The sequence below is a fragment of the Patagioenas fasciata genome, chromosome 9 (genome assembly GCF_037038585.1).
Source record: "Patagioenas fasciata isolate bPatFas1 chromosome 9, bPatFas1.hap1, whole genome shotgun sequence".
NCBI classification, from domain to species: domain Eukaryota; kingdom Metazoa; phylum Chordata; class Aves; order Columbiformes; family Columbidae; genus Patagioenas; species Patagioenas fasciata.
The window spans coordinates 28879559-28904736 of NC_092528.1; the positions used below are offsets into that span (position 1 = coordinate 28879559).

At 37.4% G+C, this 25178-nt stretch overlaps 1 long non-coding RNA gene across 1 annotated transcript; it reads right to left on the reverse strand.

Annotated features, from left to right (window-relative positions):
- Positions 1 to 17671: 17671 nt before the first annotated feature.
- On the reverse strand, positions 17672 to 24412 carry LOC139828657 (uncharacterized). The gene is made up of 3 exons (XR_011740555.1): positions 24336 to 24412; positions 20070 to 20229; positions 17672 to 17803 (listed from the first exon to the last, which is right to left on the reverse strand). It is a non-coding gene; the product is annotated as an uncharacterized lncRNA (long non-coding RNA).
- Positions 24413 to 25178: the final 766 nt, after the last annotated feature.

The window sequence follows — 25178 nt, forward strand, 5'->3', positions numbered from 1 at the left end:
ACTACTTAAACATGCAGGAATGAAAACTAGAACTGCCTTCAGAATTAATGAGATTTCTATAACTGGGCACTCCTTTAACTCGTGAAATAATCAGCCTAAAAATTCCCTGTGCAAAATACATCTTATTTCACTTGAGTCTGGACAAGTTTTGGAGATAAAATATGCTATTTTGCAGTTTTGTCTTTGAACTATATGGTTCGGAACGTTACACTTAGTGAAAATGGATAACCTTGGTTACCTGGTTGTAGTGAAACACTAGTCAGGGTGATTTGCCTCCACAAAAGAGAAGAGGACAAAAGCAGAATAATGAATATCTGAATAAATAGAAGCATTATGAAGCACTGTGCCAGAAAGTTTATTAAAAAACAAAAGTAGCCAACAGCATGTTATGGCCAGAGATCCGAAGCCATTTTGAGGAGCATCAGCTGATGGGTCATGCCACGGGTGTCCTGTTGACCTAACAAGGCTGCTCGGATTTTGAACAATGGGTCAACATTGGAAATTTGCCTGTAGAATTTGTTACATTGTTCATGCACACAGGACTATTAGAACTTGCCTGAATAAATCATTTCAGTATTCTAATGACTATATTGGATTCTGTCACGTAACATGATAAACACCCACGCTTTAACAGAGATGAGCTTCCATTCATTTTAGATCAATTTGAATATTCATGCTTATTCGTATTTATCTATTTTTATATATTCAATTTGCTTCTGCTCTTGCTTCCATAGATGAAATTATGAATAAACTATTACAAATACGATCAGAAACTCTGTTTTGATGACACAGTCTTTCAGTACAGTTTCTCCTCTGTGGCAATTTCCAGACATTTTTTGAAGAAGATATTTTGTACCTGGTATTTACCTCCTGATTTTTAATAAATATAGCATGTGTTTAATGAAGCAAACCCAGCAATATCCAATGACAGGCTTGGTTGATCTAAAGGACAGACCTCCTAAAACCTTGTTAGCTTCTCTCCCAGGAAATCTAGAAGCTGGCACCCGCTGCCAGAGCAGATGTTCTCACACGTCTTACAGATGGCTGCAGAAAGGAAATCAAATTCCCCACTGCACTCAGACCTTTAATGAAAACCGTATAAAATCCTCAACCTGTTGAAATAATCTCCAGGACCAGACTTACCTTTTGTATGGATACGAAGATGCGAAGATCCTGCTTGTGTCAGGTGAATGCGTCACCAGCCATGGGTCACAGGTGGCTTCTGAGGATCCTGGCCAGGATCTGAGGCCATCCTTCCCAAGAGCCCTAGCATTGACCTTACCCTCCTACCTTTATATAAAAAGAACATCTATACAAATGTTACATGGTTCTACCTCAGTATATAAACGTGTAGTTAGAATACTTGTAGTTTATAGAGAGAATATAAGAAAAAAAAATATAGAATAAACTACATAAAGAGAGAGCTATTCTGACTACCAAATACACACCAAACTTAGACGTCTAAAAATAGGAGTGCTGGCTTAGAAAAACAATTCAACAGTAAAACGCTTTAGTGTCAGAGCAGTAGGTCGGGTAGATAGGTGCAAGTCTGAAAGTTAAATGGGGTTAGGGACAGCGTGGTGGGTCGAAGCTTTTTCAGTGGTGTCATGCCAGACATGTTGGTTAAATAATGCCAGCAAGGTCTGAAAGTGTTTTGCATGTACTACAGCTTCAAAGACAGGCTGATTTGTAGGGTCCCTGTGATGTATCTTAATGTCAAAAATACATAATTTATGAATTCATCTGTTTAGAGATCTATTCTCTTTCAGATTATGTATACTAAAATGACTATATTCCATGTAATTCTGCTCATTTTCTAGCAGATTACTCACTTGAAAAGAGCTGAGAAAATAAGCGTTTGCTATTCGCTTTGCACGCAGAACAGATGTCTACAGTGCGCTTCTGCACATCCTACCATGAAAACTTGGCTTTGTCATCAATGACTGATCATCTTGCTGCTGCTCTCCAAATATGCCTTTGTTACTTATGCTTCTGTTTTCTTTAATACTGGCCTTGAAACTCTTAAACCTTTAGTGGATGAGATAATTCACTTCATGATGAAGTGACTTTCTTCTCCAACCAGGTAAGGAATAGGAGTTGCCTTTCCTTGTTCGTCCCCGATATCTGATGCCATCTGTAATGATGCAGACTCTGGTACCATCACAAAAGGAGCAGTTCCTCTTGCAAAAGCTCAGATGCAACAAGGCAAACTAAACCTCAGGCATCTTTCACCCCTTGTCCATTTCCTTGTTACTAATAATTTTAAATCCTAAAAAAATTACACAATGAGATGGGAAGTTTGGTAGATATGAAGTGCAGAAACATTAATACAATATGAATGCAAAATAGACACAATGATTATACCATAATATAGTAGCGCATAGGAAAGTGTTCATCTTCACATCAATATTTGGGAATTAATTAGGAAAGAAATACAGGGCATTCCTCTGTAATGCTCTGGACATCTCCAGTGCTCAAAGTCATGCATTGCTTGCATGCGAAGCTCAAGTAGAGCTGTCGTGTCCACTGCAAAAGCATCTCACTGCCTCATTGCAGCGGGTCTCCTCATGTCCTAAACAGTTCTTATCACCCAGAGAGGAAAAAAGGCCATTACTGCCCTAGTCCATAATACTTAGAACTGACCGTATCTGCCATAAATCCCAGCCTGGTAGCAGGAGGTGACATTTCTGATGTGGTTTCTCAGCCCATGCAGCTAATGCACATGTTGCATTATTTCTTCTTAGGAAACCTGTGCTGTGTTTTTATTACAGACTCTGATAGTTAAGAAAAAAAGTCTGCTTAGATAATTTTTTCCCATCTTACATGCCCTTTTTAAGCTTCTTACTACCTTGTGCAAATTCTGCCTGAATCTTCATTATGTTCTTGTTGAGAAGGTGCATATTCAAGCAGTAATATTCAGCTTTTTAAAAAAAGTAATGTTGGTGGTTTTGGTGCCAAACACATGAAAGAGAAGATCCTAAATTTCAGTTTTAGAAGTATTTAACTGAACTGGCACAATATATGTGGGTATTTTTTCAAGGAATTTTAGCATACATTCAAGATTACCTAAAATGTCCGTTGTAAATCACAGTCCCCAGCAGGAAAGAACAATTTCTTTATGCTCTGAAAATGTATTAAAATATGCAAAGAGCTGAATTTTAAAAGATTGGTCAACATGATATTGGATTCAAAGTCAAATTTGCTCCTGAAGGAGACAAATCAAGATCTTTCTACCTTCAGAGAATTTATGTGCACTTTATATGAATAGTTGATCCTATAGCCAACAGCAGCCCTGCAAATGGTTTTGTAAACCAAAACATGTGTTACCTGGTTTTGCATTACAAAGGAACCAACAGGAAGAAATTTTCCTGTAGTTTATACTATATAGTTAACACAGAACTTCAGATTTCCGTTAGAAGCTATTTAAACACCCCTAAAATGCCAGGATCCTACTGACACAACCAGTATTTGGATGATACTCAACACCTTTAAGGCTCAACGACCCCTTTGTCCTTGCCTGGGCAAGTACACCGCCCATTAAGATCAAGGTCTCCATAACTAAATAGACATGAGTTAAGTGTGGATATGAGCTAAATTACTTGAGAAGATAGAAGAAATCCTCCTGGAAAGCAAATAATTCGATATAAATGCCACAAGGATACATTGATACATTAAGATACTTCCTCCTCTTTAAAAAAATAAGTGGGATTTACAAAACTATTCTGCTCCAGTATAGATTTTTGCAGTAGGAAAATACACAGCCGTATTTAACCAAGCCTTTATAACATCATCAAGCTGCCTTATAATTATTAGTGTGTGGGTGGTGGGTTTTTTGTTTGTTTGTTTTTGTTTGTTTGTTTGCTTTTTAAAGCAATGTACATGATTATAATAAAGATATAAAGGAACATTGGACCTGGTAGCCAAAGCACTTTCCTCTGTTATAGAGAGCATGTTACTGCCATCTGGTGCAAGAGATACATTGCAAGGTACACAAGTACATTTTCATAGAAAACCTCGTATAGGAGGGAATTTTGATTCCTGTTTGTCCACATTTCAGGTATTTCATCCAGTTCTTCTGTACACGGTTAAATCAGGGCCATTTCAAACTAAACACCAAACCGAGCATCTCTAATCTTCAGGAATTAGAAGTGTCAGAGTTACATCAAACAATGTACAGTGTTTCTATCCATTTTTGCATTAATTCAATTGATCTGGCAATTGGAGAGATGCACTGCAGGTTTTAACGCTAACAAGGCTGAGTGGAAGAGGAAAACAATCTCATTACTGGAAGGTCTCATATTTTTCCCACTTACCTTATTCTTCTCTCGGAAACATGAGGAGAATTTATAAAAACTGCCAAAAAATGCTCTTCACAAGGTAAAGCAATACTCTCCCTACAAAACATTTTGTCTGTAGAATGAAATTTCATATTTTACTCACAGTAAAATTTCATATATATGTATATATTTTATACATAAGTGTACAAAAATTATCCAGAATCAAACTTAATGTCTGGACATTAAGAAAAACAGATTTTAAAAAGGGATACTGCTACTAGAAAAAGGTTGTATTGGCTCAGACTGAACGAGCCATCTAACCAAGTGGCTAATAGCAGGTGCCAATGAAAAAATGTCAAGAATAACCTTGTTATTAAACTCGTATAGAAAAAACTCCCAGCCTCTGGCAATTTCTGGGTCAGAGATTCCTGAACAAGAAGATGTACCTAATATCACCAGGCAGGTGGTATTGATTATAATAAAAATAAAGCCTTTTGATTTTTGTTTATGAAGTTTTTAATCCATGGGTTATTGACCTCTATACAAAATACATAATTTTTAAATGTGTGCACAGAAGAAAAACCCAACAAGCCAAACCAGGGTATAGTTTAGGCTGAACGACTTGTCAGAGTTTGAAGCAATAACTCAGGGGAAAAAGAAAAGTTTTCAGCCAGGCCATGCACTAAAACAATCTGAAATATTTTCACTGTCTCCCTGAATTCTGCAGTAAAAGCTGCTGTTGGTTGGGGTCATGGAGGTACATATAATAGCAGAGTTCACTTGCACACGATTTACTACCCTTTTACTACAATGAGGACTTTCTATGCCCATGGAGTTTAAAACCAGTGGGACACGGCCTTAGTCCTTTGAAACATCTTCCTCCACAATTATATACATAGGTACTGTCAATGGCCAGAAAAATCCCTGTAAGGGTCCTGTTATAATTTTTGTATTATTTTAGTTATTGTGCAACTATTTTTAGTTTTGAATCTGTCATAGTCATTCACCTGCAAGAAGAAAATGGTCTTAATATAGTGCAACCTAGATAGTTTAAAATTGCCCATTTTTTGAGTTATTGGAGTCCCTAAAATAACCTCTTTCAAATATAAAGCAGAATATATTTTCTATATTCTGAAGATAATAAAATGGTGGCTGAACCAAATTTTTAGACCTTTCTCAAAAGTTCATTTTTGTCCTAAAATTAGATATGAGATGTCACATAATACAAGGAATTTTCTTTTTTACATTCACCAAGAGATGCAAAAGGAGTTTTTAGAACATCAGGACTTCCGTTGACTTTTTAAAAAGCTATGACAATATTTTCTTTGACAAAAGATATTTAAAGTTCACAGTTTTAACTATTTAGGACACCAGTTTGTATTCCAAATTATTCTACAGTATAACAATATTCAGGAATTAAAACATAGTCCCCTGCTTTGCACTCCATTTTATTTGTGATAGTAAAAGGAATGTTTCCATGTGAGCAGAACCTTTGCAGTTCATTTTTAGTAATGAATGCTTTGCACTTGAGGGCAAAAACGCTTTTCACACAGATTTGGAAACTATAAATTGTCTCCATGGTTTCCCCAGGAAACCACTCAGAGCCTGATCTCTCTGGGCAGACGCAGCAGAGGAACATGTGGTGCCAACACTTTATTACTGGCACCGATAAAGAACTTCTCACATAAATTATCATTGAGAAAAACATTACCATAAAATCAAATTGGAAGACTTGTGAGGACCTCCCGGGCCTCTGATAACATCCGTAATAATAGCATAAATACAATAGATCCTGGCGTACCCTGATGAAATTGGAGCAGAAGGATCCAACCAAGGGGGCTGGGGCTCACCAGGGTTGCGCATCGATGGCCTGGGGAAGAGCGCGGGCGAGAAAACTGCCAAGGAAATCGTATCTAATATGAATAGGAACATTTTGTGCAGATCAAGGGATAATGAACACCATAAGGCAATCTTTGCTCTTCCAAAAACCTCCCTTAGATCATTCAAACCCATAAAGAGTAGAATGGCTTCATCTGACCTCATAAAAGTGAAGTCTTTTCTTTCAAGGTTGTCAGCACGTTCCTGTCCTGCTGTTTATGCCTGCCAGGGCTCTGTCATCATGGTTTGAACTCCACGGTCCAGCTCTCCGCTTTGCATAGCTACAAATTTCTCTTTACCGTTAAATATTTCAGACAGCAGCATCTCCTCTGTCTTTGAGAGAGATTCGTTCAAGAGTGGGGATGGTACACAGGAGATTCACGGGTAGAGATTTCCACATGACGCCTCCCCCAAACACCAAAACCTGCTCTGTGTTGGAACATAACATTTTAATAAATCCTATAACATCCCCCTGACATTCTGATCAGCGTTACAGTGACACAGAAGGCACATTCAACATCTGGAGAAGAATGTTAGATATCAGCCTTAGTTTTGCAGTAATAGAAATTATATTTTCCTGATTATTGTAGCTTTTCTAGCCTTATAAATTCATGTAAGAACATATAAATATTTCAAAGTGTTTAGTTAAAAAATACTGCTTACAGAAATTTTTCTTCTGTTCCTTTTGATGTTTCATGTACATATTGTACATAGAAGGGAATGAGTCTGCTGGCCAGTTTCATCCATCTGTTGGTGAGGTTTTGCTCTTGTTCCCTGTTCAGAAGATGGTGTAACTCTGGGGCATCTCATTGACACAACTGCATGGCTGGTGGGGAACAGGGCTGGACATCACTTAAAAAACTCACTTTTTGTTTCTTTGCTTGCGTCCATTTGTCCAACACAGCAGAAATGGTCATTCCTCCTCAGCTTCCCCAGCAACGCTGACCACACCACAGACCTCTTGGGTGACTTCAGCCAGGGACCTGCAAGCTCTGCTCTACTCTGACCTCCCTTCTAGCCACATGTAATGGAAACGTATAATGTGACAGGTCTAGACATAGCTCTGTAATGAAGATTGCATAAATAACCTTTGTTTTCACAGGACCTATTTCGTCTCATACTCTAGTTAATGCTACCATGATTGCACGGCAACGGCCACGCTTGGTTATTGCTGCCAGAGCGAGAAAGGCTGTTCCCTTTCCTATCTCATATTGCCTTGTCAGACAGAATTTATCAGACTTTGTCTTACAAGCACTTCTCTTCTGCAGGTATCACCACATTTCCAGCATTAGATTGACCATCAGATTGCTATTAGCAATACGACAACAAATTGGTGAAACTGAGAATACAATTGCTCTGCTCCTCATTTGCCACTCAGCACACAGCAAAGCCCATTATTGTTAACATGTTTCCATCACTGTTGATGTTTTTGATCATTCATGAATGTATTTTTAATTTTGTGATTCGCTACTAACACAAATTATCTTTTCTGTTGAATTCAGTGCATGAGCGAGAATTCAACAGTTCAGTGAGCCCCACCAGCTACATTCAAACACACAGACACGGCAAACATAAATAAAAATCAGGGAAAACAAACTAGTTGTTCCTCTTGACATCTTGTACCTGTCCTATCTCCAAAAGCAAACAATTCATGTTTCAATACTTTGGCTGTAATACCTAATGGAGGGTGGAGGCTCGAGTTTATTCCCTTGTCTATCAATCATGATTTCCACAGGCAAGCTTGGACCTTTCAATTTGTCTTCTTTGGAGTCAAGGGCTTGTAGTAATCAGTGAACAGAAACCTTCTTTAAAAAACACTGTTTCTGTAGAACACAAGAAAGTTGGGGCAAAGGTATCATAAAAGCCATTCTGCAAATTATATAGATACCTAGTTTAGAAGATATTTATTTATAGAAACAATTAAATTTTAATCTCCTGTAGCCTCTTCATGTAACGGCTTCTAAATTTGGTTCACTTTTGAAGTCGGCAGCTCTGACACGGACTGTAAACTCACTTGGTTACTTTACTTTCTATAAAATAAGAGTAATTATTTTAACCTCTTAGTCTTGCATCGCTCAGATCTGACTAAATTGAATATCAAAAGCGAGAGACAAAAGTCTTTGACATTGTCAGATGCCAACAAGTTTTGCCATGACATGCAATGCTTTTCAGAGTCATCATTTCTGGTCAATATTCTTACTTCATATTATTTTTTATTATTATTACATTATTAATTGCAATCAGAGTGGAAAGTAAACTACGCCAGTATCATCCTAAAGAAATCCTTCAAACTAGGCTTAAAATAAACTTCCTTTTTTTAATTATGATGGGATTTATGAGAAGCTCAGAAACTCTTTACCTATTTTATCTCAAACATGTCTGGAATAAGACTTAATCCTTCAAAACTAATGCTGAAAGCTGGTATCTGTTATCGTTTTGGATACGTTTTTGAAAGGAACAAAATCAGAACTATAATGAAATTTCAAATGTAACAACTATGGAATTATTCCTAATGCTTCATGGTACTTACCAAGCTTGAGCAAAGGCAAATGTATGCATCCCCACAACTGTCATTTACTGCCTTGGAATCAACAGCCTTACAATGAGCATTTTGTAGCGTTTCCTTGTGCATGTTAATCATTTGTACAAAAATCACTCTTCCTCATTATGCTGGTTCATTTTTTGCTGCTTTGGCAGTTGTCTCTAGAGATGTTTCAAGGAAGAGTCTGTCCCTTTCATTAGCAGTCTACATTTAACTTAATTCCCTTGACTCATCTGCTTGCTTCTCTTTGAGGTAATCAGTCGTTTGCTGTCAATGCCAACCCACTGCTGGTCAATGGCAAATATTCCAAGATTCATCAGAGGGATCCAGCTGACTAACTTGAAAGACTACAGGGAAGAAAAATGGCCTTTTTTCCTTTTCAAGATTCATCACCTTAAACAGATATACTTTATTTCAGAATCTGAAATCTATATTTATACAAAATTCAAAGTATGAGGCTTTCCATGTGATTTCCTAAAACGATAAAAATACACATGAGCATTTCTCTGTCCATGGCACCGTAATCATTTCAATCATATCTCCCCCATCCCAGTATGAAAGGACTTCACAAATGAATGATGAGCAGATGGCATATCATTTTCTCGACTGGAGATTCTTGGATTCGATTTGTCACTCATTCAATTCTGGCAAATAGAACACTTTTGTGCCCCAGTGAATAGCCTGCATGGTTTGTATATTCTCTGATGATATTTGTTTAACAGCTACTGGTAAATATAATAAAGGCTTATATCAAGTCAATTTTTATATATGTGTGTATGTATATATATATATATATTTAGTTATAAATATCACTGCAGCTATCAATTACTTCCCTTCTTTGATTTTGGTGTCTCTGAGCGATATTTTGATGCATAGCTCTGGTCCATCTGCAGTATCTTGGCCACATCCATGTACCTCCCTCTCCCAGCTGCCTACATCCACACAACCCCCATTACACACACCTACAGTTCATGTCTGTTGAGCCCAACGACCCCACTTTTCTCACTGTTTTCACCATTTAGTGAAAGTTTGGCTTAGCACTTACGCTATTTCTGTGGTAGCTGTTGCACTCGTGGCATCCATGTGTGACACGCAGTGGACATTAGTGGGATGGTTTGGAGACAAATCTGCGGAGATGATGCTCCAAGAGATGCTCTGTGTAAGTTCTCCGATACTACCTTAGAGAGTAATACAAATATCTCCAGTTTGATACCATAATTTTATATTTCAAACACCTTCTTAATTCCATTCTTCCTTTTTATTATGGTATTACACACAACCTGTTGCAATGTTATCAACAGACTGTAGCTCGACAATCCCATTTTCCTGAGTTATGTGGGTAACAACCAGAGATGCTACTGTGATCCCATGTGATATATGGGTCAGCGCCTCCCATTCGCAATGCAGAACTGCCCATCCATCAACAGCTTAAATGATCTGTTAGTAATATAACTAATGCACAGTGAGATTTATCTGAAACATTTTGTGTATCATAAGTTATCTAGAATCCATTATTCCTACTCGAGACACCAGAATCTCCAACTTACAGCCTACTCATGGCAGAACTATTGTCGATCAACATTACATATTTTATGCCATTCCAAGCCTTCTAGGACATAAATACTAACAAGTTTTAGTACATAAAATGTCAAGTAGCCCAGTTTTGGGCTTTGAGGTTGAGGGTCATGAGAATTATCCTTTTCCAGATTGTTCTGCTATTTCTGATATAGCAAACGGATTAGTGGGTTCATTGTCAGAAGTGCTCTAATCTAAGCAAAAAGTTTCAAAATCCTCAACACAGTATTAATCACTTATGCAGGCTTTTTCGCTATTGGAACGGATGCCTAAAGCACAAAATCCACGTAGAGAGCCCATAGAAATTTGTATTGTTTTACTGCCTAAGGGGTAGATAGTTAAATATTCTTAATATGGAGCCAACTCCGTTCTTATCACAGTTACACAAAGCTGCCACATAATTCAACAGACAAATTGTCTGAAGCTAATTAATCCCATAAAATGACAAATTATATATATATATATATATATACATATATATATATATATATTTAAAAATCTATACTTAATAGATAGCCAAATGGCTACAAACCACATTAGGTTGAATGAATTGGATACCATCTGTGATAGAAGGCGTGTTGAATAATACTGTCTAGATGTAAAGCATATTGAACAGAACAAAACATACCATATAACAGATTTACAGTCTATAATCCACACAGAAAGTCTGCTAAAATAAATCAGCTCTGTCACGTAATGCTGCTTTCATCTAGTGTCCAGGAGCACTGCCCCACTTTGACTCATTTAGCAGATCAGTTATATTCTATTCCTGATTTCATGCAGTGATGATTAAGGATGAAAAATACCAGACAGTTGGCTACTGCAATAAATCAAAAAGCTTTGCTCAATTTTGCTTTACGTATCTGCACCAGAATTAAAAACAAAAACAAACCCAATATGACTGAATTAGTTACGTTCAATAATTGTTTTCTGGGAAACAAAAAAAAGTTTGCTGTCATAACTTTGGGTCTTCAGATTCCATAAGTGTTCTAAGACAGGAGTGTAAATTAAGCTTTAATAGGCTGTTCCAAACATGCTGTTAGAAGATGTTGCATATAAACTTAGTTTCTGTTGACACTATTTTAGTTGAGAATGGCCCAAAGCTGTGAGAAAAGTAATGGTGAGATGAGCTACATTCATCAAACAAGATTTGGCACAATTACTTAAGCCACTTCAGATATTTTTCATATATGCTACTCCAGCCTGTGCACCATAGACTTTGATCAGTTATATGAATAGTAAACATCTGCTTTTCTGAGGATTATCGACTATATTTTCTAAATATCAATTTTAGTCAGCAAGACCTGACTTTAAGCTTAAATCAAAGCTTCAGCTCCCTCCCCAAATGAATACATAAAACCACCCTAATGAACGCCACCAATATTAGTGTACATTTGATCACGACAAATAGCTCCCGCTACACCACATAATAACGAGCTTTTGAACAGTGAGGGAATATTAGCCACAGTTTCATGCTTTCTTTTCTTTGCTATTCTGCAGATGTGGAGCTGAATCTGTTGATTATCTGCCCCCATTATATAAAAAGTTTCTAGTGGGTAACAAACTCTAATATTTACTGTTGTTTTCAAGTTTGCGTCTTTGGAAACTTTCTGTCTCACTGTTTAATCTGAACATTTCAGAGTCTAAAATCGGAAGCCTCTAAGACATCAGGCCTGTGTGGTTTGATTTTGTTTAAAAATTAATTACAGACTGAAGGCAAGAACAGCAGCCCATTCCCACATGAACTGACTTAAACTCTGCTGCCTTAAATTGACTTTGTTACAGTCTTTCATTTTAATAAAGTACTCACAGAGACTTAAGTGTGACTGATGGTATGAAGAGAGATTTATTGTTATTCTTATTGTATTGTTATCAAATTAAAGGGCATTTTGGGACAAAAAAAGGTCTTTCTCATATGGCTGTCATACTGCAGTTCTCATTTTTATGTGTGTTTATTTAGAACACAAACACACTCAAAGGAAACATAATAGTATAACCTCTGTAACCAAAGTATTTTAATTTAATAAATATTCTCCCAAAACCATTAATAACAAACCCTGTAAACAATAAAGCTGTGTTAGTGTAACATGAGATTTGCTCGCTTGCATGGTTCCTTCTTTTCCCATCTCTGGACTGTGCTGGGGAATTCATGGGATGAAAAATCACCTTTCAGCTGCTTTGATGCACAGAGACCCCAGTTCTGATGGAAATATTTCAGAGTCCTCTTCCATCAAAATAAAAAACAGTGTTACAAGTAAAGATGTTGTCCTGTGTTTGGGAGAGAATTCTCAGAGGAGAATCGATGTGTAAACCTTCCTAAAGTATGCCATGAAAATCGCGTTGCACAAAAATACTTAAGCAGATCTCACATGTTTTAGAGAATATACACTTTTTATTTTTAGGGTTTTTTTTAAACATCCTAGGGAATATGAGCTGCAAGAAATCCTGATATAACATCAGCTTCACCAAGGAGAAATAACACACGAGGCTTTCAAATGTATGTGTCCTCTCCCAGTTCCTGTAGTTACAGAAACTTGGTGAAATTTTGCTTCTTGAAAAAACTCCCTCCTTTTCACGACTGTGAGGAAAAGGTGGGAAGCATGTACTGAGAATAATAGCTGCAGAGCCATTGTCTCTGTTCTTAAAAAACCATGAAAAGACTCAGAAAAATCCATCGAGTTACAGCTGACCTACCCATAGTTTCAGCTTAAAGAATATTGGTATACAAGCCTAAGCAAAATGAAGGCTTCTTCAGCTTTTCTGAGACATTCAGGAACAACAGATGACAATACTGTTATGCCAAGGAAGAATAAGAGAGAAGGTCATGACAAACCCTGGGTTTTGATGCAGCTACAGAAGTGATTTACCCATGTCCAGGCAGAAAAGAATCTGCCTCAATATTAGAAAATGCTTGTGGTTCTAATAAGCAACATTTCATTTCATAATATCACATTTTTTTTTTAAATACAAAACGTCTTTCTTTTTTTTCAATTGAACACATTCAAATATTGATGTGTTCACAAATATCTGTAGTTCAGCAACAATACTTGAGAACCAGAAAAGTGCTCATTTTCACACCCATACTGTCCATGCTGAGGTTGGTTTTCTGCACTTCTGTCAGTCCTTGTTGAGCACTTGTTATCGCTTCACACACAACCCCCAAAATCCAGCCGTTTTTGACACACCAGATTTAAAAAAACCCTAAATGGAACCTGACAATGCTTTCAAAGCACTGTCCTGTGCTAATTTCCAACATAATGCCTAAAATAAGAAATAATAACAAAAGTGTTTGCTGTAAGAAAATGGAACTCCAGTGACATTGGGGCAATTCCTACCTATGCCTAGTCAATGGTGACCCAGCACTATTGGGGACCATTGGTGGCGTTGGGGCTGGCAGGTGGGTACACGCTGCCAGTCTCTCACTCACCCATCAGCAACTACACCACAGTTCATCACATGGATAAGAATTCACACACACTTTCTTCTTCATCACTTTCTTCTGTACGCACCAGAATATAAGACTGACATTATTATTAAGCAAAAAGTTGCCTTCAAAATACATGTACTGCATTCTCTTGAAATTTAAGAACAGTATGTACATATCAGATGTACTATGTAACCTATTTATAAATCAGAAGGAAGGAATGCATGGGGAATTATATCTTGCTCTGACAAATCGTGATCAATCCCTGAATGTGCAAACGTAACGCGTTTCAAGTCAGAAACCTGGAACGAATGAGGATGGTTGTAACCTTGAGAACAGAATGCTTCTCTTTATCTTCCCGCATTGTGAAGAAGTTAATTAGGCACTGTTAAGAGCAGTCTTGAAAACTAAATAAATTCATGTTGCATCTGCTTTAACAGCAAAATGAATGTTGCTACCTTTTCAAATGTCGCTTTTAAAAAATGTTCAATTATATTCTAGAAAAAGTTCTAAGAGCTTAAGGTGACCTTAACCTTCCTGATCTATTGAACTGGATAAGAATGAAGGAAAAAAAAAGAAAGCACAGTTATATTAAAAGAAGGGGTGAATAACTAAATCCACAAGAGCCAAGTAGCGCATATACACCACTGCAAAATACTTCCAGACACTTCAATGCCTGTAATAAGAAGAGATCCACAACTTTTGCTGATGTATATGTTTCCAAGACATTACTCACCATGACCGAAGAGTGACTCTTGGATTAGGTTATTTGTAGCTGCTGAATCCACAGTGCAATTAGCTTACACTGGACTTAAAGTGGTCCATTATTTTACCTTCATTTCACTTCATCAAAAAGGATGGAACATAATTTTAAGCAGCATTACTTATTCTCCCATATGAAATGTCTTCCACTTGTCTTGCCTTTCCTTTTCTTGCTGACACACCAAAGGTCATTGGATTTGATCGCCGTTATGGATTGCGGTTATATGCAAGATCCAGTGAACTTTGAATCCTAATGCAATATTACACTTCTAAGTTATATAGTAAAATATAAAAACTATGTATATTAATTAGGTCTGCTAAAGATCAGTCAAATTCATGTCTGAAATGAGGAAAATTCTGCCTTTACTACAATCCTTTGTTCAATTTCAGATGATATTTTGATGTATTTCCTAGTTATTTCTCCTTAACAAGACTGAGCTTTTAAACAGAATCACAGTGAAAATAAAATAACTAGTGTGAATGACTCTTCAGATACTTCCATCTCTAGCAAAAAATACTGAGAGAGAGGGAGGAAACTGCTGGCATTTTGAATTTTGGTCTACTCCACAATATCATCTTTTATTTGCTTGTTGAGCAAGATCATCTCTTTTTTTCCACCGTTCAGAGAGCACCCTGCCCAGCAGGATCCACATCCATGATTAAGGTTTCCAGGCAGCGATACAGCAAAAGCAAACACATGAAAGTAGAGATTTCACCTCTGCAGCAACACAGAAAAGAGCAGGACATCTGCATTTGTTTTTTTTCAAGCCACCACCTTCTTATTCTACACTTGTCAAGACACATCGTCACTTCATTCCCTTCAGTTTCTTGGGACACAACAACTGACACATTGGAAATGATGAAAAAACATAAATACAAATATTAATTTATAGCATCAAAGCATTAAAACTTCTTGAGCTCTCAGCACGTCTTTTATTTTCTTTTTTGAGAAATAGGTTCATTCTGAACTTAAAAATACATCCCATATCTAGAGATGCGATTTTCTAGAACAAAAACCACCTTTTCATGTGCATAATATGTGCAAGAACACCTAAAACTGCCCAACGTTAATCTGTTATAAAACACCACCTTTGTTTCAATTTCTGACATATACACAAACCATAGTTGAAGAACTCCTTGATAGTAAATTACTCACAAAAACTTTAGCTGGTTGTTGCTTTTGATGACAGGATTGTTAATTATAGGGTTTTATATATATCACAGAAAGGTTTTCTGAGTGGTGTAAGGAATAAGCAGGGCTGTACTCACTGTGGTCATGGACACAGGCACAAATAACATTACAAAAATAGCACCTTGAGTAGTAGAGAAGTTCTCACCCTTGATTTCTCAAGGAAATCTACTTTCCAACTGAACATCCCCAGACCATAATGTCTGCCAAGAAAACATCTTCATTTTGCTATTATTCTGTGTATGCAAAGCCAGTGTATTTAATACAAAATAGTGAGGCGAACAGACTCTTGTTCACTTAATATTTGAAGCTGAATCTGTCTTCTTAGACCCTTCAAGCTTAATGTGGCCCACTGCATGATAAAGCCTATTTTATAATTACGAAATGTTGTACACTATGACTATGATTTTGCTGTGCTTTCCCAGAACTAAGGACATCATTATGAATCTATCCATGCGTATGACACAAGCATTGTTCTATCAGAACAAAATATCAAACTCTATCATGCATTTTCATCGAAAAAGAGGGGATTCTTTAGAAGAGCAGTAAAAAGAAAACAAACAAGAGATACTTTTTTTTAAGCTACCTTTTCTTTTAAGTCATACACCTTACAGACCTTTCTTTCTATCTTCAAACTTAATGGTGAGCCTGTGCACAAAGGACACAGCAAACAGCACAACCACATTCATCTTACTGCAGTATCTGTTTATTTGTGCTATGAGCAGGGATTTTTCCCTTTCATACATCATTCACTATTAGCCAGACTGATTTCACAATGTCAACTCTAAAAACAGCCTTAGCATGAAGAAAGAAAGAATATTATTTTGAATATTAGCCACACTGGGACACAGGTTTTATTTTGTCTGCCCTGCTTCAGAGGTTCCATTGATAGCAAAAGTCTCATGAACAGGACAGAAAAATAAATAACATTTTCTGCCATTTTCTTGGTTTTGAAAGTTCTTCTATTGTCCATGGCCACAAAGGACATATCATCACTCTGACGCACTGAGAAAGGCACAGATGATAATGTTTCATGGCCTGAATTGCTACTTCAATTAAGCGGCTGTTTGGGTGATATTTTCAAAAGGCACAAAAGCAGTTAAGGCACCCAAGACTTCCTCAAAATTAGTGGGAAGAAGGAGCTTCACATACATTTGTAGTTTTGTTACAGCTTTCCCCGTCTGACTTCTATTTCTATAGCGAAGCAGGAAAAATAAGCCAGATCGCAGGGCTGGATAACAGCTTTGCTTACTGAGAAACGCAAGTACCTTTCAAGTAATAAGGATTGTTCACCATCTTTCTCGTGATTTTGGACTGTGTTGCAACTTGATATTTCGCTATTGCATTTACTAACCAGATTTTGTTTAAATGAATATATAATTGGAGGTAAAAACTTAAAGGGAAATTAAAATATGCATGCAAATCACAGCTGAGACTCAATAAATGAAGAAAATAGCCAACTATGATTGCTTTGGTCATCCGTATAGCTTATCACCATATAAACAGAGCAGGTAATCAGATCATGAAGTTGAACAAGAAGTGGTTGTGAATAATCCGGATTAGACAACTGGAGAAAGCATATATGTCGTTCTAATCTGATGCATCCCAAATAAAATCTTCATTCTTGACAGTGATTTTTTAATTTAATACTTTGATTAAAAGAACTTTCCCTTTGGACAGAGTGGAAAATATTTGTTTTAGGATAATAGAGAGACTAACCTGATTCCTATAACCATAATAACTTCATAATGAGCAACACTCTTAATTCTGCCTTCCAAATGTAGCATGTGATCATTTCAATGAGAGGTGAATAATGCTTAAGGTCTACAATAGGAGCCTTAACTACAAGTAAGATTTAATTTAATATAAAAAAAATTTGATTTTAATATGACGCTTTTCTCCAAAACAACAGAAATGCACAAATCTTGATGGGAATGAAGGAGAAAGAAGAGTGAAAATTCCTCACATACCCACTGGCGATTTTTGCTTCATTTATCTGAAGTCACTGCAATCATGTGGCTCAGTCTTCTGGGCAAAGTGTTTCTTTCTATGAAGAATATTGCAGATAACAGCAGGCCAAGCATTGTAACTACAGTCTTAACCACCGGCTGCGGATATTGCGCTGAAGGGATCCATCAGAGGCGTTTCCATAGATACTGTTGGTGAACCAAGGTAGGAAAAAGGTCATACCTCTTCTACCCTTATCTGACCCTTTTTTTAAAAGGTGACTTTTGCCATATCAGCCTCAGACACTTATCTTCGTAACTTCAGGTCTACTGAAGTTATGCCGAAAACAAGCTGGAGTCTTTCAACGTTGCTGCAGCCGGCAGATGTCAGGCCCCAGGTCGCTCAGGACAGCAGACACCTGGGTAAATCTGCTGAGGCGTATGCTTGACATCTGTTCTCTAATAGGTACAGAAATAGGATTTGTGTGGGCCCACTGTGAAGGAGCTGCTACCAGCCTTTGATCTGGGGTAACAGCTCTGGGGCCACCTTCATGAGCAACATTTGGTGTAGGACTGCGCCCTTTCTTAAAAAAAAAACTCTTGACTTAGTCAGCAACATACATTCACTCCTACAGATTTGAAACAGCCTTGAAATAAACCTGGGTGGCTCATGAGAGCTGACATCCTTACACCAAGCAAAAAAACTACACAGATAATCATGGTGCCTTAATTTCATAACGTATTCCATTGTTTTTGCCCTAGAAAGGAGGAGGTGCTTTTACTTTGTATCAGTTCAGACTTCAACTAACATGGGGAAATTCCCCCTTAACTAGTTCTGCTTTAGCAAAAACTAGTCAGCCAACATCTTTTCGTAGGTAAAACTATTTCTGATAAGTCTCCAGGAATACCTAAATATTAATTAATAACTGGATCTAAGACTCAGGCAAAGAGCTGCAGCTTATTTGCTTAGTTGGGCACCTAGTCTATGAACAAAAGTGGTGACCCTGGTCTAGCTATATGAGTTACTCTTTTGGGTCTATTTAGATTCATTGGTCCTTCTGTATCCCCTTGGTGGATTTACACCATGTATGGGCAGATAGAGAGAAAAATATGGATTAAAGATGATGTCATGGATTTTTTGGGAGCCTGTTTGAAGGTGCTGAATGACTAATGATTGAAAGCAAGATATTTTTGCGACATCACTTGTTCTGCATAAAGTTTCAAGAGCAAAAAGCTATGGTTTTGGTGCGTAACTCATGTCATGCACTATTGTAATTAAAAATGCATTGCTTCATCACGTTATCAGGAATGTTGGCCAGCAGTGTTGCAAGGTCTCAAAAAGGGAGGAACTCAGAGGGAAAACAATGAGCTGGAAGGGTTGTTGGCTTAGTTCCCAATTAACTGATCTTTTGGAAGAAAATAAATCTCAGCAAGGGACAACATTTTACACGAGGAAAAGCCAGGGAAGAGCGTTGCAGAAGCTGAGATTATTTTCTTGGTCATATTGAAGAAGTGCTTAAAAATGAACTCATTAGAGGCCTCCACATTGTACATAAACTGATCAAAGTTCTTTTGTATATTGAGCTAATATGTCAAGCAAAGGTCCAGAGTTAATCTGCCTTGCGAAGGGCCAGATTTCCAATGCACTAAGACAACCATTACAGGGTAAATCTCTGCAGAGACGTCAAACATCAAATCCCTTTGAAAACAGTTAAAAAGCAAAGTCTCTTTACCTTGCTGAGCGCTACCCATCAGCTTTGCCAATCCCTTACCAAAGTTAAATCTTTAGAAACCAAATTATAAATTAGGATGTCACACTAATTCATTGTCTTATTATCAAAAAGTAATAGAAAAAAAAATCAATTTTGAAAGGGCTCTATTCTGTGTCTAAACTTGCCAATTTTGCAAAACTGTAATTTCCCTTGTGGGAAATCCATTATATTGTGAAAATACTACTGTACATATTGGCTGCTTTTCCATGAATTATATCCAGATTTTTGCATAATGCACTGTCATTTTGCAGAAGAAATAATCTCTGGTGGTGGATCAAACGTTTGATATAACCTCTTCCTCCGCAGTCCTTTACTCATCTCAGTGCATTACTAACTCTAGTGAAGGTTAATTCTTAAGAGAATGCATGTATTACGATACAGTTACTCCTTTAGAGAAATGTGGGTTTTTTTCCTAAAATAAGGATTTAAAATATTCTAAATATGTAAACTAATAATCTGAACTGGCACACGAAAGTCACTATGTTGACCATCAATATTATGTTCCATATAAACTTGTAAGGCCGCCTTACTTTTCTTGCTAAGTGTTTCTCTTTATTTCAGATTTACTTTCTTCTGCAAAAGAGGAATGTGAAGCTCTCTTGGAGAAAATACATGTCCTGGGGCATTTTCTAACAAATGACTCGGCTTTCTCTCTGGAAGTGCTTGTACTATTTTGAGAAATGGATATATAGCGGGGTGCTTACCAGCAGTTCCTTTTGTTGTAATTTCTGAAATGGAGCTTCTCATGTTTCAGAGAATAATTGATTTTTTTTAAATAGCTTTCCTGTTGCTGTACAACTCATTTTATTCTGGCGCTTTCTTCTTTTTCGCTCCTCTGCTTCCTCTTCTCAGATGCTTAAATACCTTTTGCAATAGTATACACAACCAAATTACACAGCTGCTAGATAGGTAGTTTCCTGGTATCCATTAGCATTCACAAAAGAAATTGTGAATTAGAATTGTGTCACAGACACCCCAGTTATCTTTGCTTTCTCCATTATTGTATTATTAAAATTGTGCTTTCAATAAAAACGTTAAGACAATGTGAAATCTTAGTTTTGTCATAACAGCAAAAAAATTAGGCTCAGGATTTAAACTTTGTCTGCATTAGCATCCCTTTGTGGTTAAGTATTTCAGACGACTCAGTGCTATAATATATATAATACTGCTCTGAAGCCCCTGGAAGCACAGGAGGCTTCAGATTTAACCTCCAGAGCTCAAAATGACGATTTAACGTCTTTACTTCAAATCTTCAGACCCATGTAGATGTGTGTCACTGGTGACGCTCACCAGTGCGATGGGCTATATCCTCCAGCCTTTAGATTTCGGATATACATATCTATACACACACTTATATCAATGAAAATCATGTGTTCATTGCACACAACACGTCCCAGGACTTCTTCCCTTTAAGTAGGCAGATGCAAAAGGAGTAACAACTTTAAATTTATACAATCCCTGGTTTTTCAAATGCTTTGAGAAGGATAGAAACATGGTTGTACGAACCTACCCAGATCTACCTTGTCTCTGCTGATTCTTCCCCATTTCCATCAAGGCCCTCCATAGAGGGTTTTTATCAGCATCTCCTACTGGGAAATTGCCACTTATTTTTGGCAAAAGCAAGCAGCTGCAACCTTAAAGGTGATAGTCTACATATGGCTGCTGCCTCAACTTCCTCTCTTTCAGCTCATTGGGCTTTTAAGCTTCCTCACAGGGGAATTAGGATACAGAGACCATTTGAGAGGTATTAAAACGGTGTCTTGCACTTGCTTGACTTTTTGCCAAGAGAGGGTTTGAGGAACGAGGAGATGAATTTACTTTGGAATCTGGCTATGGACAACCTAGACAGCCCTTAATAGTAGTTTAGCTATTGATTCTAAGTAGTGAGGAATGAAAAGTAACACTGAAAAACTCATTTACTCTGACTCAGTGCAAGAGAAAATAATTGCCAACCTAGGCAGCAAAAATATTAAAAATTACATAAGGCTTGACCTATCACTTGTTTGTCACATATTACATCAGTTTTCTCCACCCATCTCATTCATCACCTGCTGGTCAAAAGTTAAGGAGAAATTTTTTGAGCCTACAAAAAGTTAGTTTTGTGTAGACATCAGGTATATCAGGAAGTGATGAATCATTCATCAGAAGGAATGTCTAGTATACCAGACACTACCTTCTAATACTGAAGCAATTGATTATCATAGAACAGTTTTGAAGAGTTTTTCAGGGGTTTTCAGTTTGTTTTAAAACTTTATACCTTCTTAAATATAGTATTTGCAACAACAGTAATATGCCATGATCGTTTAAGGGTTTTTCTGCTTCAGTTCGGCACCCACGAGCAACAGAAACAAATCCATGAATTTATACGTGCTTAACAAAAAACATTGCAACCACATAGCAAATAGTCAGAGAGCCCCAACCTGAAAAGTTGTGCTTAGCTCATTCACACATTAAAGAATAAAAATAAAGTACTGAAACAGTACAGATATCAGGAGCCTGAAAGAAGGGAGTTATAACACATCCAGAGGAAGGGCTTAGAAAAGGAAAAATTATTTGGGAAGGCATCAAAGATGATCAAAGGCACAGAACATCATCTGCATTAGGAACATCAATGTAAGTTGGTATTCTTAAGTATGAGATGACCAGATCTACGAAATTAAGCATGGAGAAGTTGAATACGGTACGGTCATTCATTGTTTCTTTCAAGAGACAAACATCAAATGAAGTGAAGCTGAAAAAAAAACTTCAAAGGAGGTGGGTCTTCACACCCGAAGCAGTTAAGCTGCCCTTGCCACCAAATGCTGTAGGTCTTAAAAGTTTACATGGATCCAACAGACAACCTGGGAAAGTTCAAAGAAAAAAAAATCCATCAAAGATTATTATATTCCAGGGTAGGATGGCTGCTGAAAAGTATTGTATAGCATGATGTCCAAGTGTGACACTGGAATCACAATGTGTCACTGTATCTCCATACACAACACCAACACAGTAGCACAAACCCAAAAAGAACCACCCTAAAGGATTCCAAGAGTTTATATGCATATACAGATCTTCATTCTCAGTAGTCTGCACACATTAATATACATACAGGAAAATCGCTATAGTGGTTGGCCTTTAAAACAAAACACCAAAGTAGAGCGATCCTCTGTGAGCCAAATCTCAAACACGAGGATACAGATTTACATACAATCGTGCCACAAACCCGTCAAATGAAAACAAAATCGATGACTTAAATCCCCCCAGACTACTAGTGGCAGATCTTGGTAATATTTCTGACATCAGTTCTATTGTTTCTCCCTATAATGCACTGACCTAGATCCGTTGCTATAATTTTTCAGCTTATAATGCTGATAATATTGCTTTCAGACAGTGGTTTCAGGGCCCTTTTGAGATGAGTTCTTCAAAGCTGTAGCTTAATCCATTCTTTATTAGCTTCTGTAAAGTGATTACTTCTTCAGGGCTGGATGGAAGTACTTAAAGGAAATGAGCATTCTGTTACCAAACATCACTGCTCCACTTCCAAAGCATTTGCTGGAATTTTAACACTTTAGGGCTGAATGATGGCGGTATAAAACAAGAGAAGACACTAACAGAAAAGTTTTGGATGGTAAATGTGTTGACACTATGACATTTTTTTAACAAAATCCCCAAATGTGACAGGTGCTCAAGGACTGATGGGCTGTGACGGGCAGTCTTGAGGTCACTGGAGCTCATACTGCTGCTGAGATGTTATTTTATTTTTTAGTTCAAAATGAAAAATTGCTCTCTGTGTGTAGCTTATTAGAATCCTGTGGCAACTAGTGGCTGGAAGAAAGTCATGTCACAGTTGCGGATTATCTTCGCAATGCTTCTTCCATAGGACACAGAATTAAAATGAAATACTGCATGTGTGATGATGTAATTAGATGGCAACTTTTGCCTCTGCCAATGTGAACTTGTTCCACTAATTGCATGAAACCTCTGTTAATTAACACCAGGATAGCCTCAAAGAATACTTGTTTGACTAATAGCTACAGAATGTAAGTAGTACCTGTTATCACAGAGAGGTACCTGTTATCACAGAGAGGTACCTGCTTCAAGGGCAAAGCGTGTCTGCCAACTTGGCCACAGTCTATAATTTCAGATGGCAAATCTAAAATAATGAAGAAAATCAAAGAAAAAAAAAGAACTAAAAAAGACTATTTTCAGAGATGTCGAAAGCCAAAAATGTTAAAAAAACCCCAACAACCATGAACAGCTCCTGAACATTATTTTTGTGTTTGCACATCAGTCCAAACAATGGCTGCTGTATGTATTCCAAAATAAATTATTTTTTTTGAAGGAAAAAAAACCCAAAAAACACACTGTGAAGTATTTTTAGGAATAGGAGTCCCTCCAATACAAAAGGTGAAGGTAAACGTGTATTAAAGAACTGTGCACATGATACCACTGGTAAGAGGGTCAAGACCTGATCTATCACAGGATTAAGAAAACGGTTTTGCTCCTAAATTGAGAGAGAAGAGAAACAGTGCCCTTTAATGTGCTGTTCAGGTAAGGAACATTGGGGTATGGTGTGATGCAGAGAAGTGCAGCTTGTGATGAGCTCCCAAACAGAATAACACCAACCAGCCCAGAGACTTAGAAAAGCAGTTTTGAAGCAAGACAAACTTGGGAACCCATTTATCAAAGTACATGCAGTTCCCACCTCAAGGTGAAACAATAATAAATAGAAAGGAAGTTAATTGGGTTCCCAAACATCTTTAAATAAAAAATATCATATTGAATTTGTTAAGGAAAAGTTGGCATAGGGCAATAGGCTTTTACAAAATGTATTAACGATTCATTCCAGCCTGCCATCCTTCACATACTAAAGGGATAACCAAGTACAGAGCCAAGACACTGATTTTAATAAAAGAAAATACAACATCCACAGGAATGCAGATACTTGAGAAAAAAAAAAATAATATTTAGAATAGGAACTGGAGACAAACCTGTTTGTGGGGAGCAAACAGAAGGTTTGTGGTTCCATAGGGATGACAGGGATGTGGGCAAGGTCACTGTGGCTGTCCTGATGTTGAGGGTAGAGGTTGCTTGAGGTTCAGCATCTGTGAGATCAGGTGAACTATTAGTCTGGAATAATTAATAACTTCAAGGCCACCACAGAAATACTGTCATATTATCATAACCCAAACACGTTCCATTTCCAACTCAGCCAGAAATAACTTAAATTTCTATGAGGAAATAATTTCACTCCAACATACCTCAGTTTATCTATTTGGAGTAGCATTACACATTCCTAAAATATCGTAGTCCCTCTGGGTGTCTTCTGTTAAGTATGGCAAAAAAATATATATATTATCCACAATAGCTGTACCAACATTTACTTGTCACACAGTAACACTTCCTGTGCATCCCATGGCACTGTCCTCAACTGCAAGATGCAGCAAGAGGAGATGGCAGTGATGCTGCGGGCTGGACCAGTGAGGGGCAACCGTGCTGGTTCTGCCTCTGGGATCAGCAGGTTCTTTTTTTGGAATATCAACCCAGTCTTTCTTCTCTCTTTTTTTAGGGGGCAAAAATAGAATCATAGAATGTCCTGAGTTGGAAGGGACCTACAAGGATTATCAAGTCCAACTCTGCTCTCGCCCATTTGAGTGCTCAACCGGGACCATGTATCAAATTTAAATGTGCTTTTGACAGTATCTCTGCCACTGAGAAATGTTATAGCAGAAATATTACCCTTAAAAGACAAGTGTAAAAACGTGCTTTAGCTGGGTTTGCTTTCTGCAGGTTAGCACTCCTCAATGCTTCCCAGGGGAACATCTTTAAGCGAC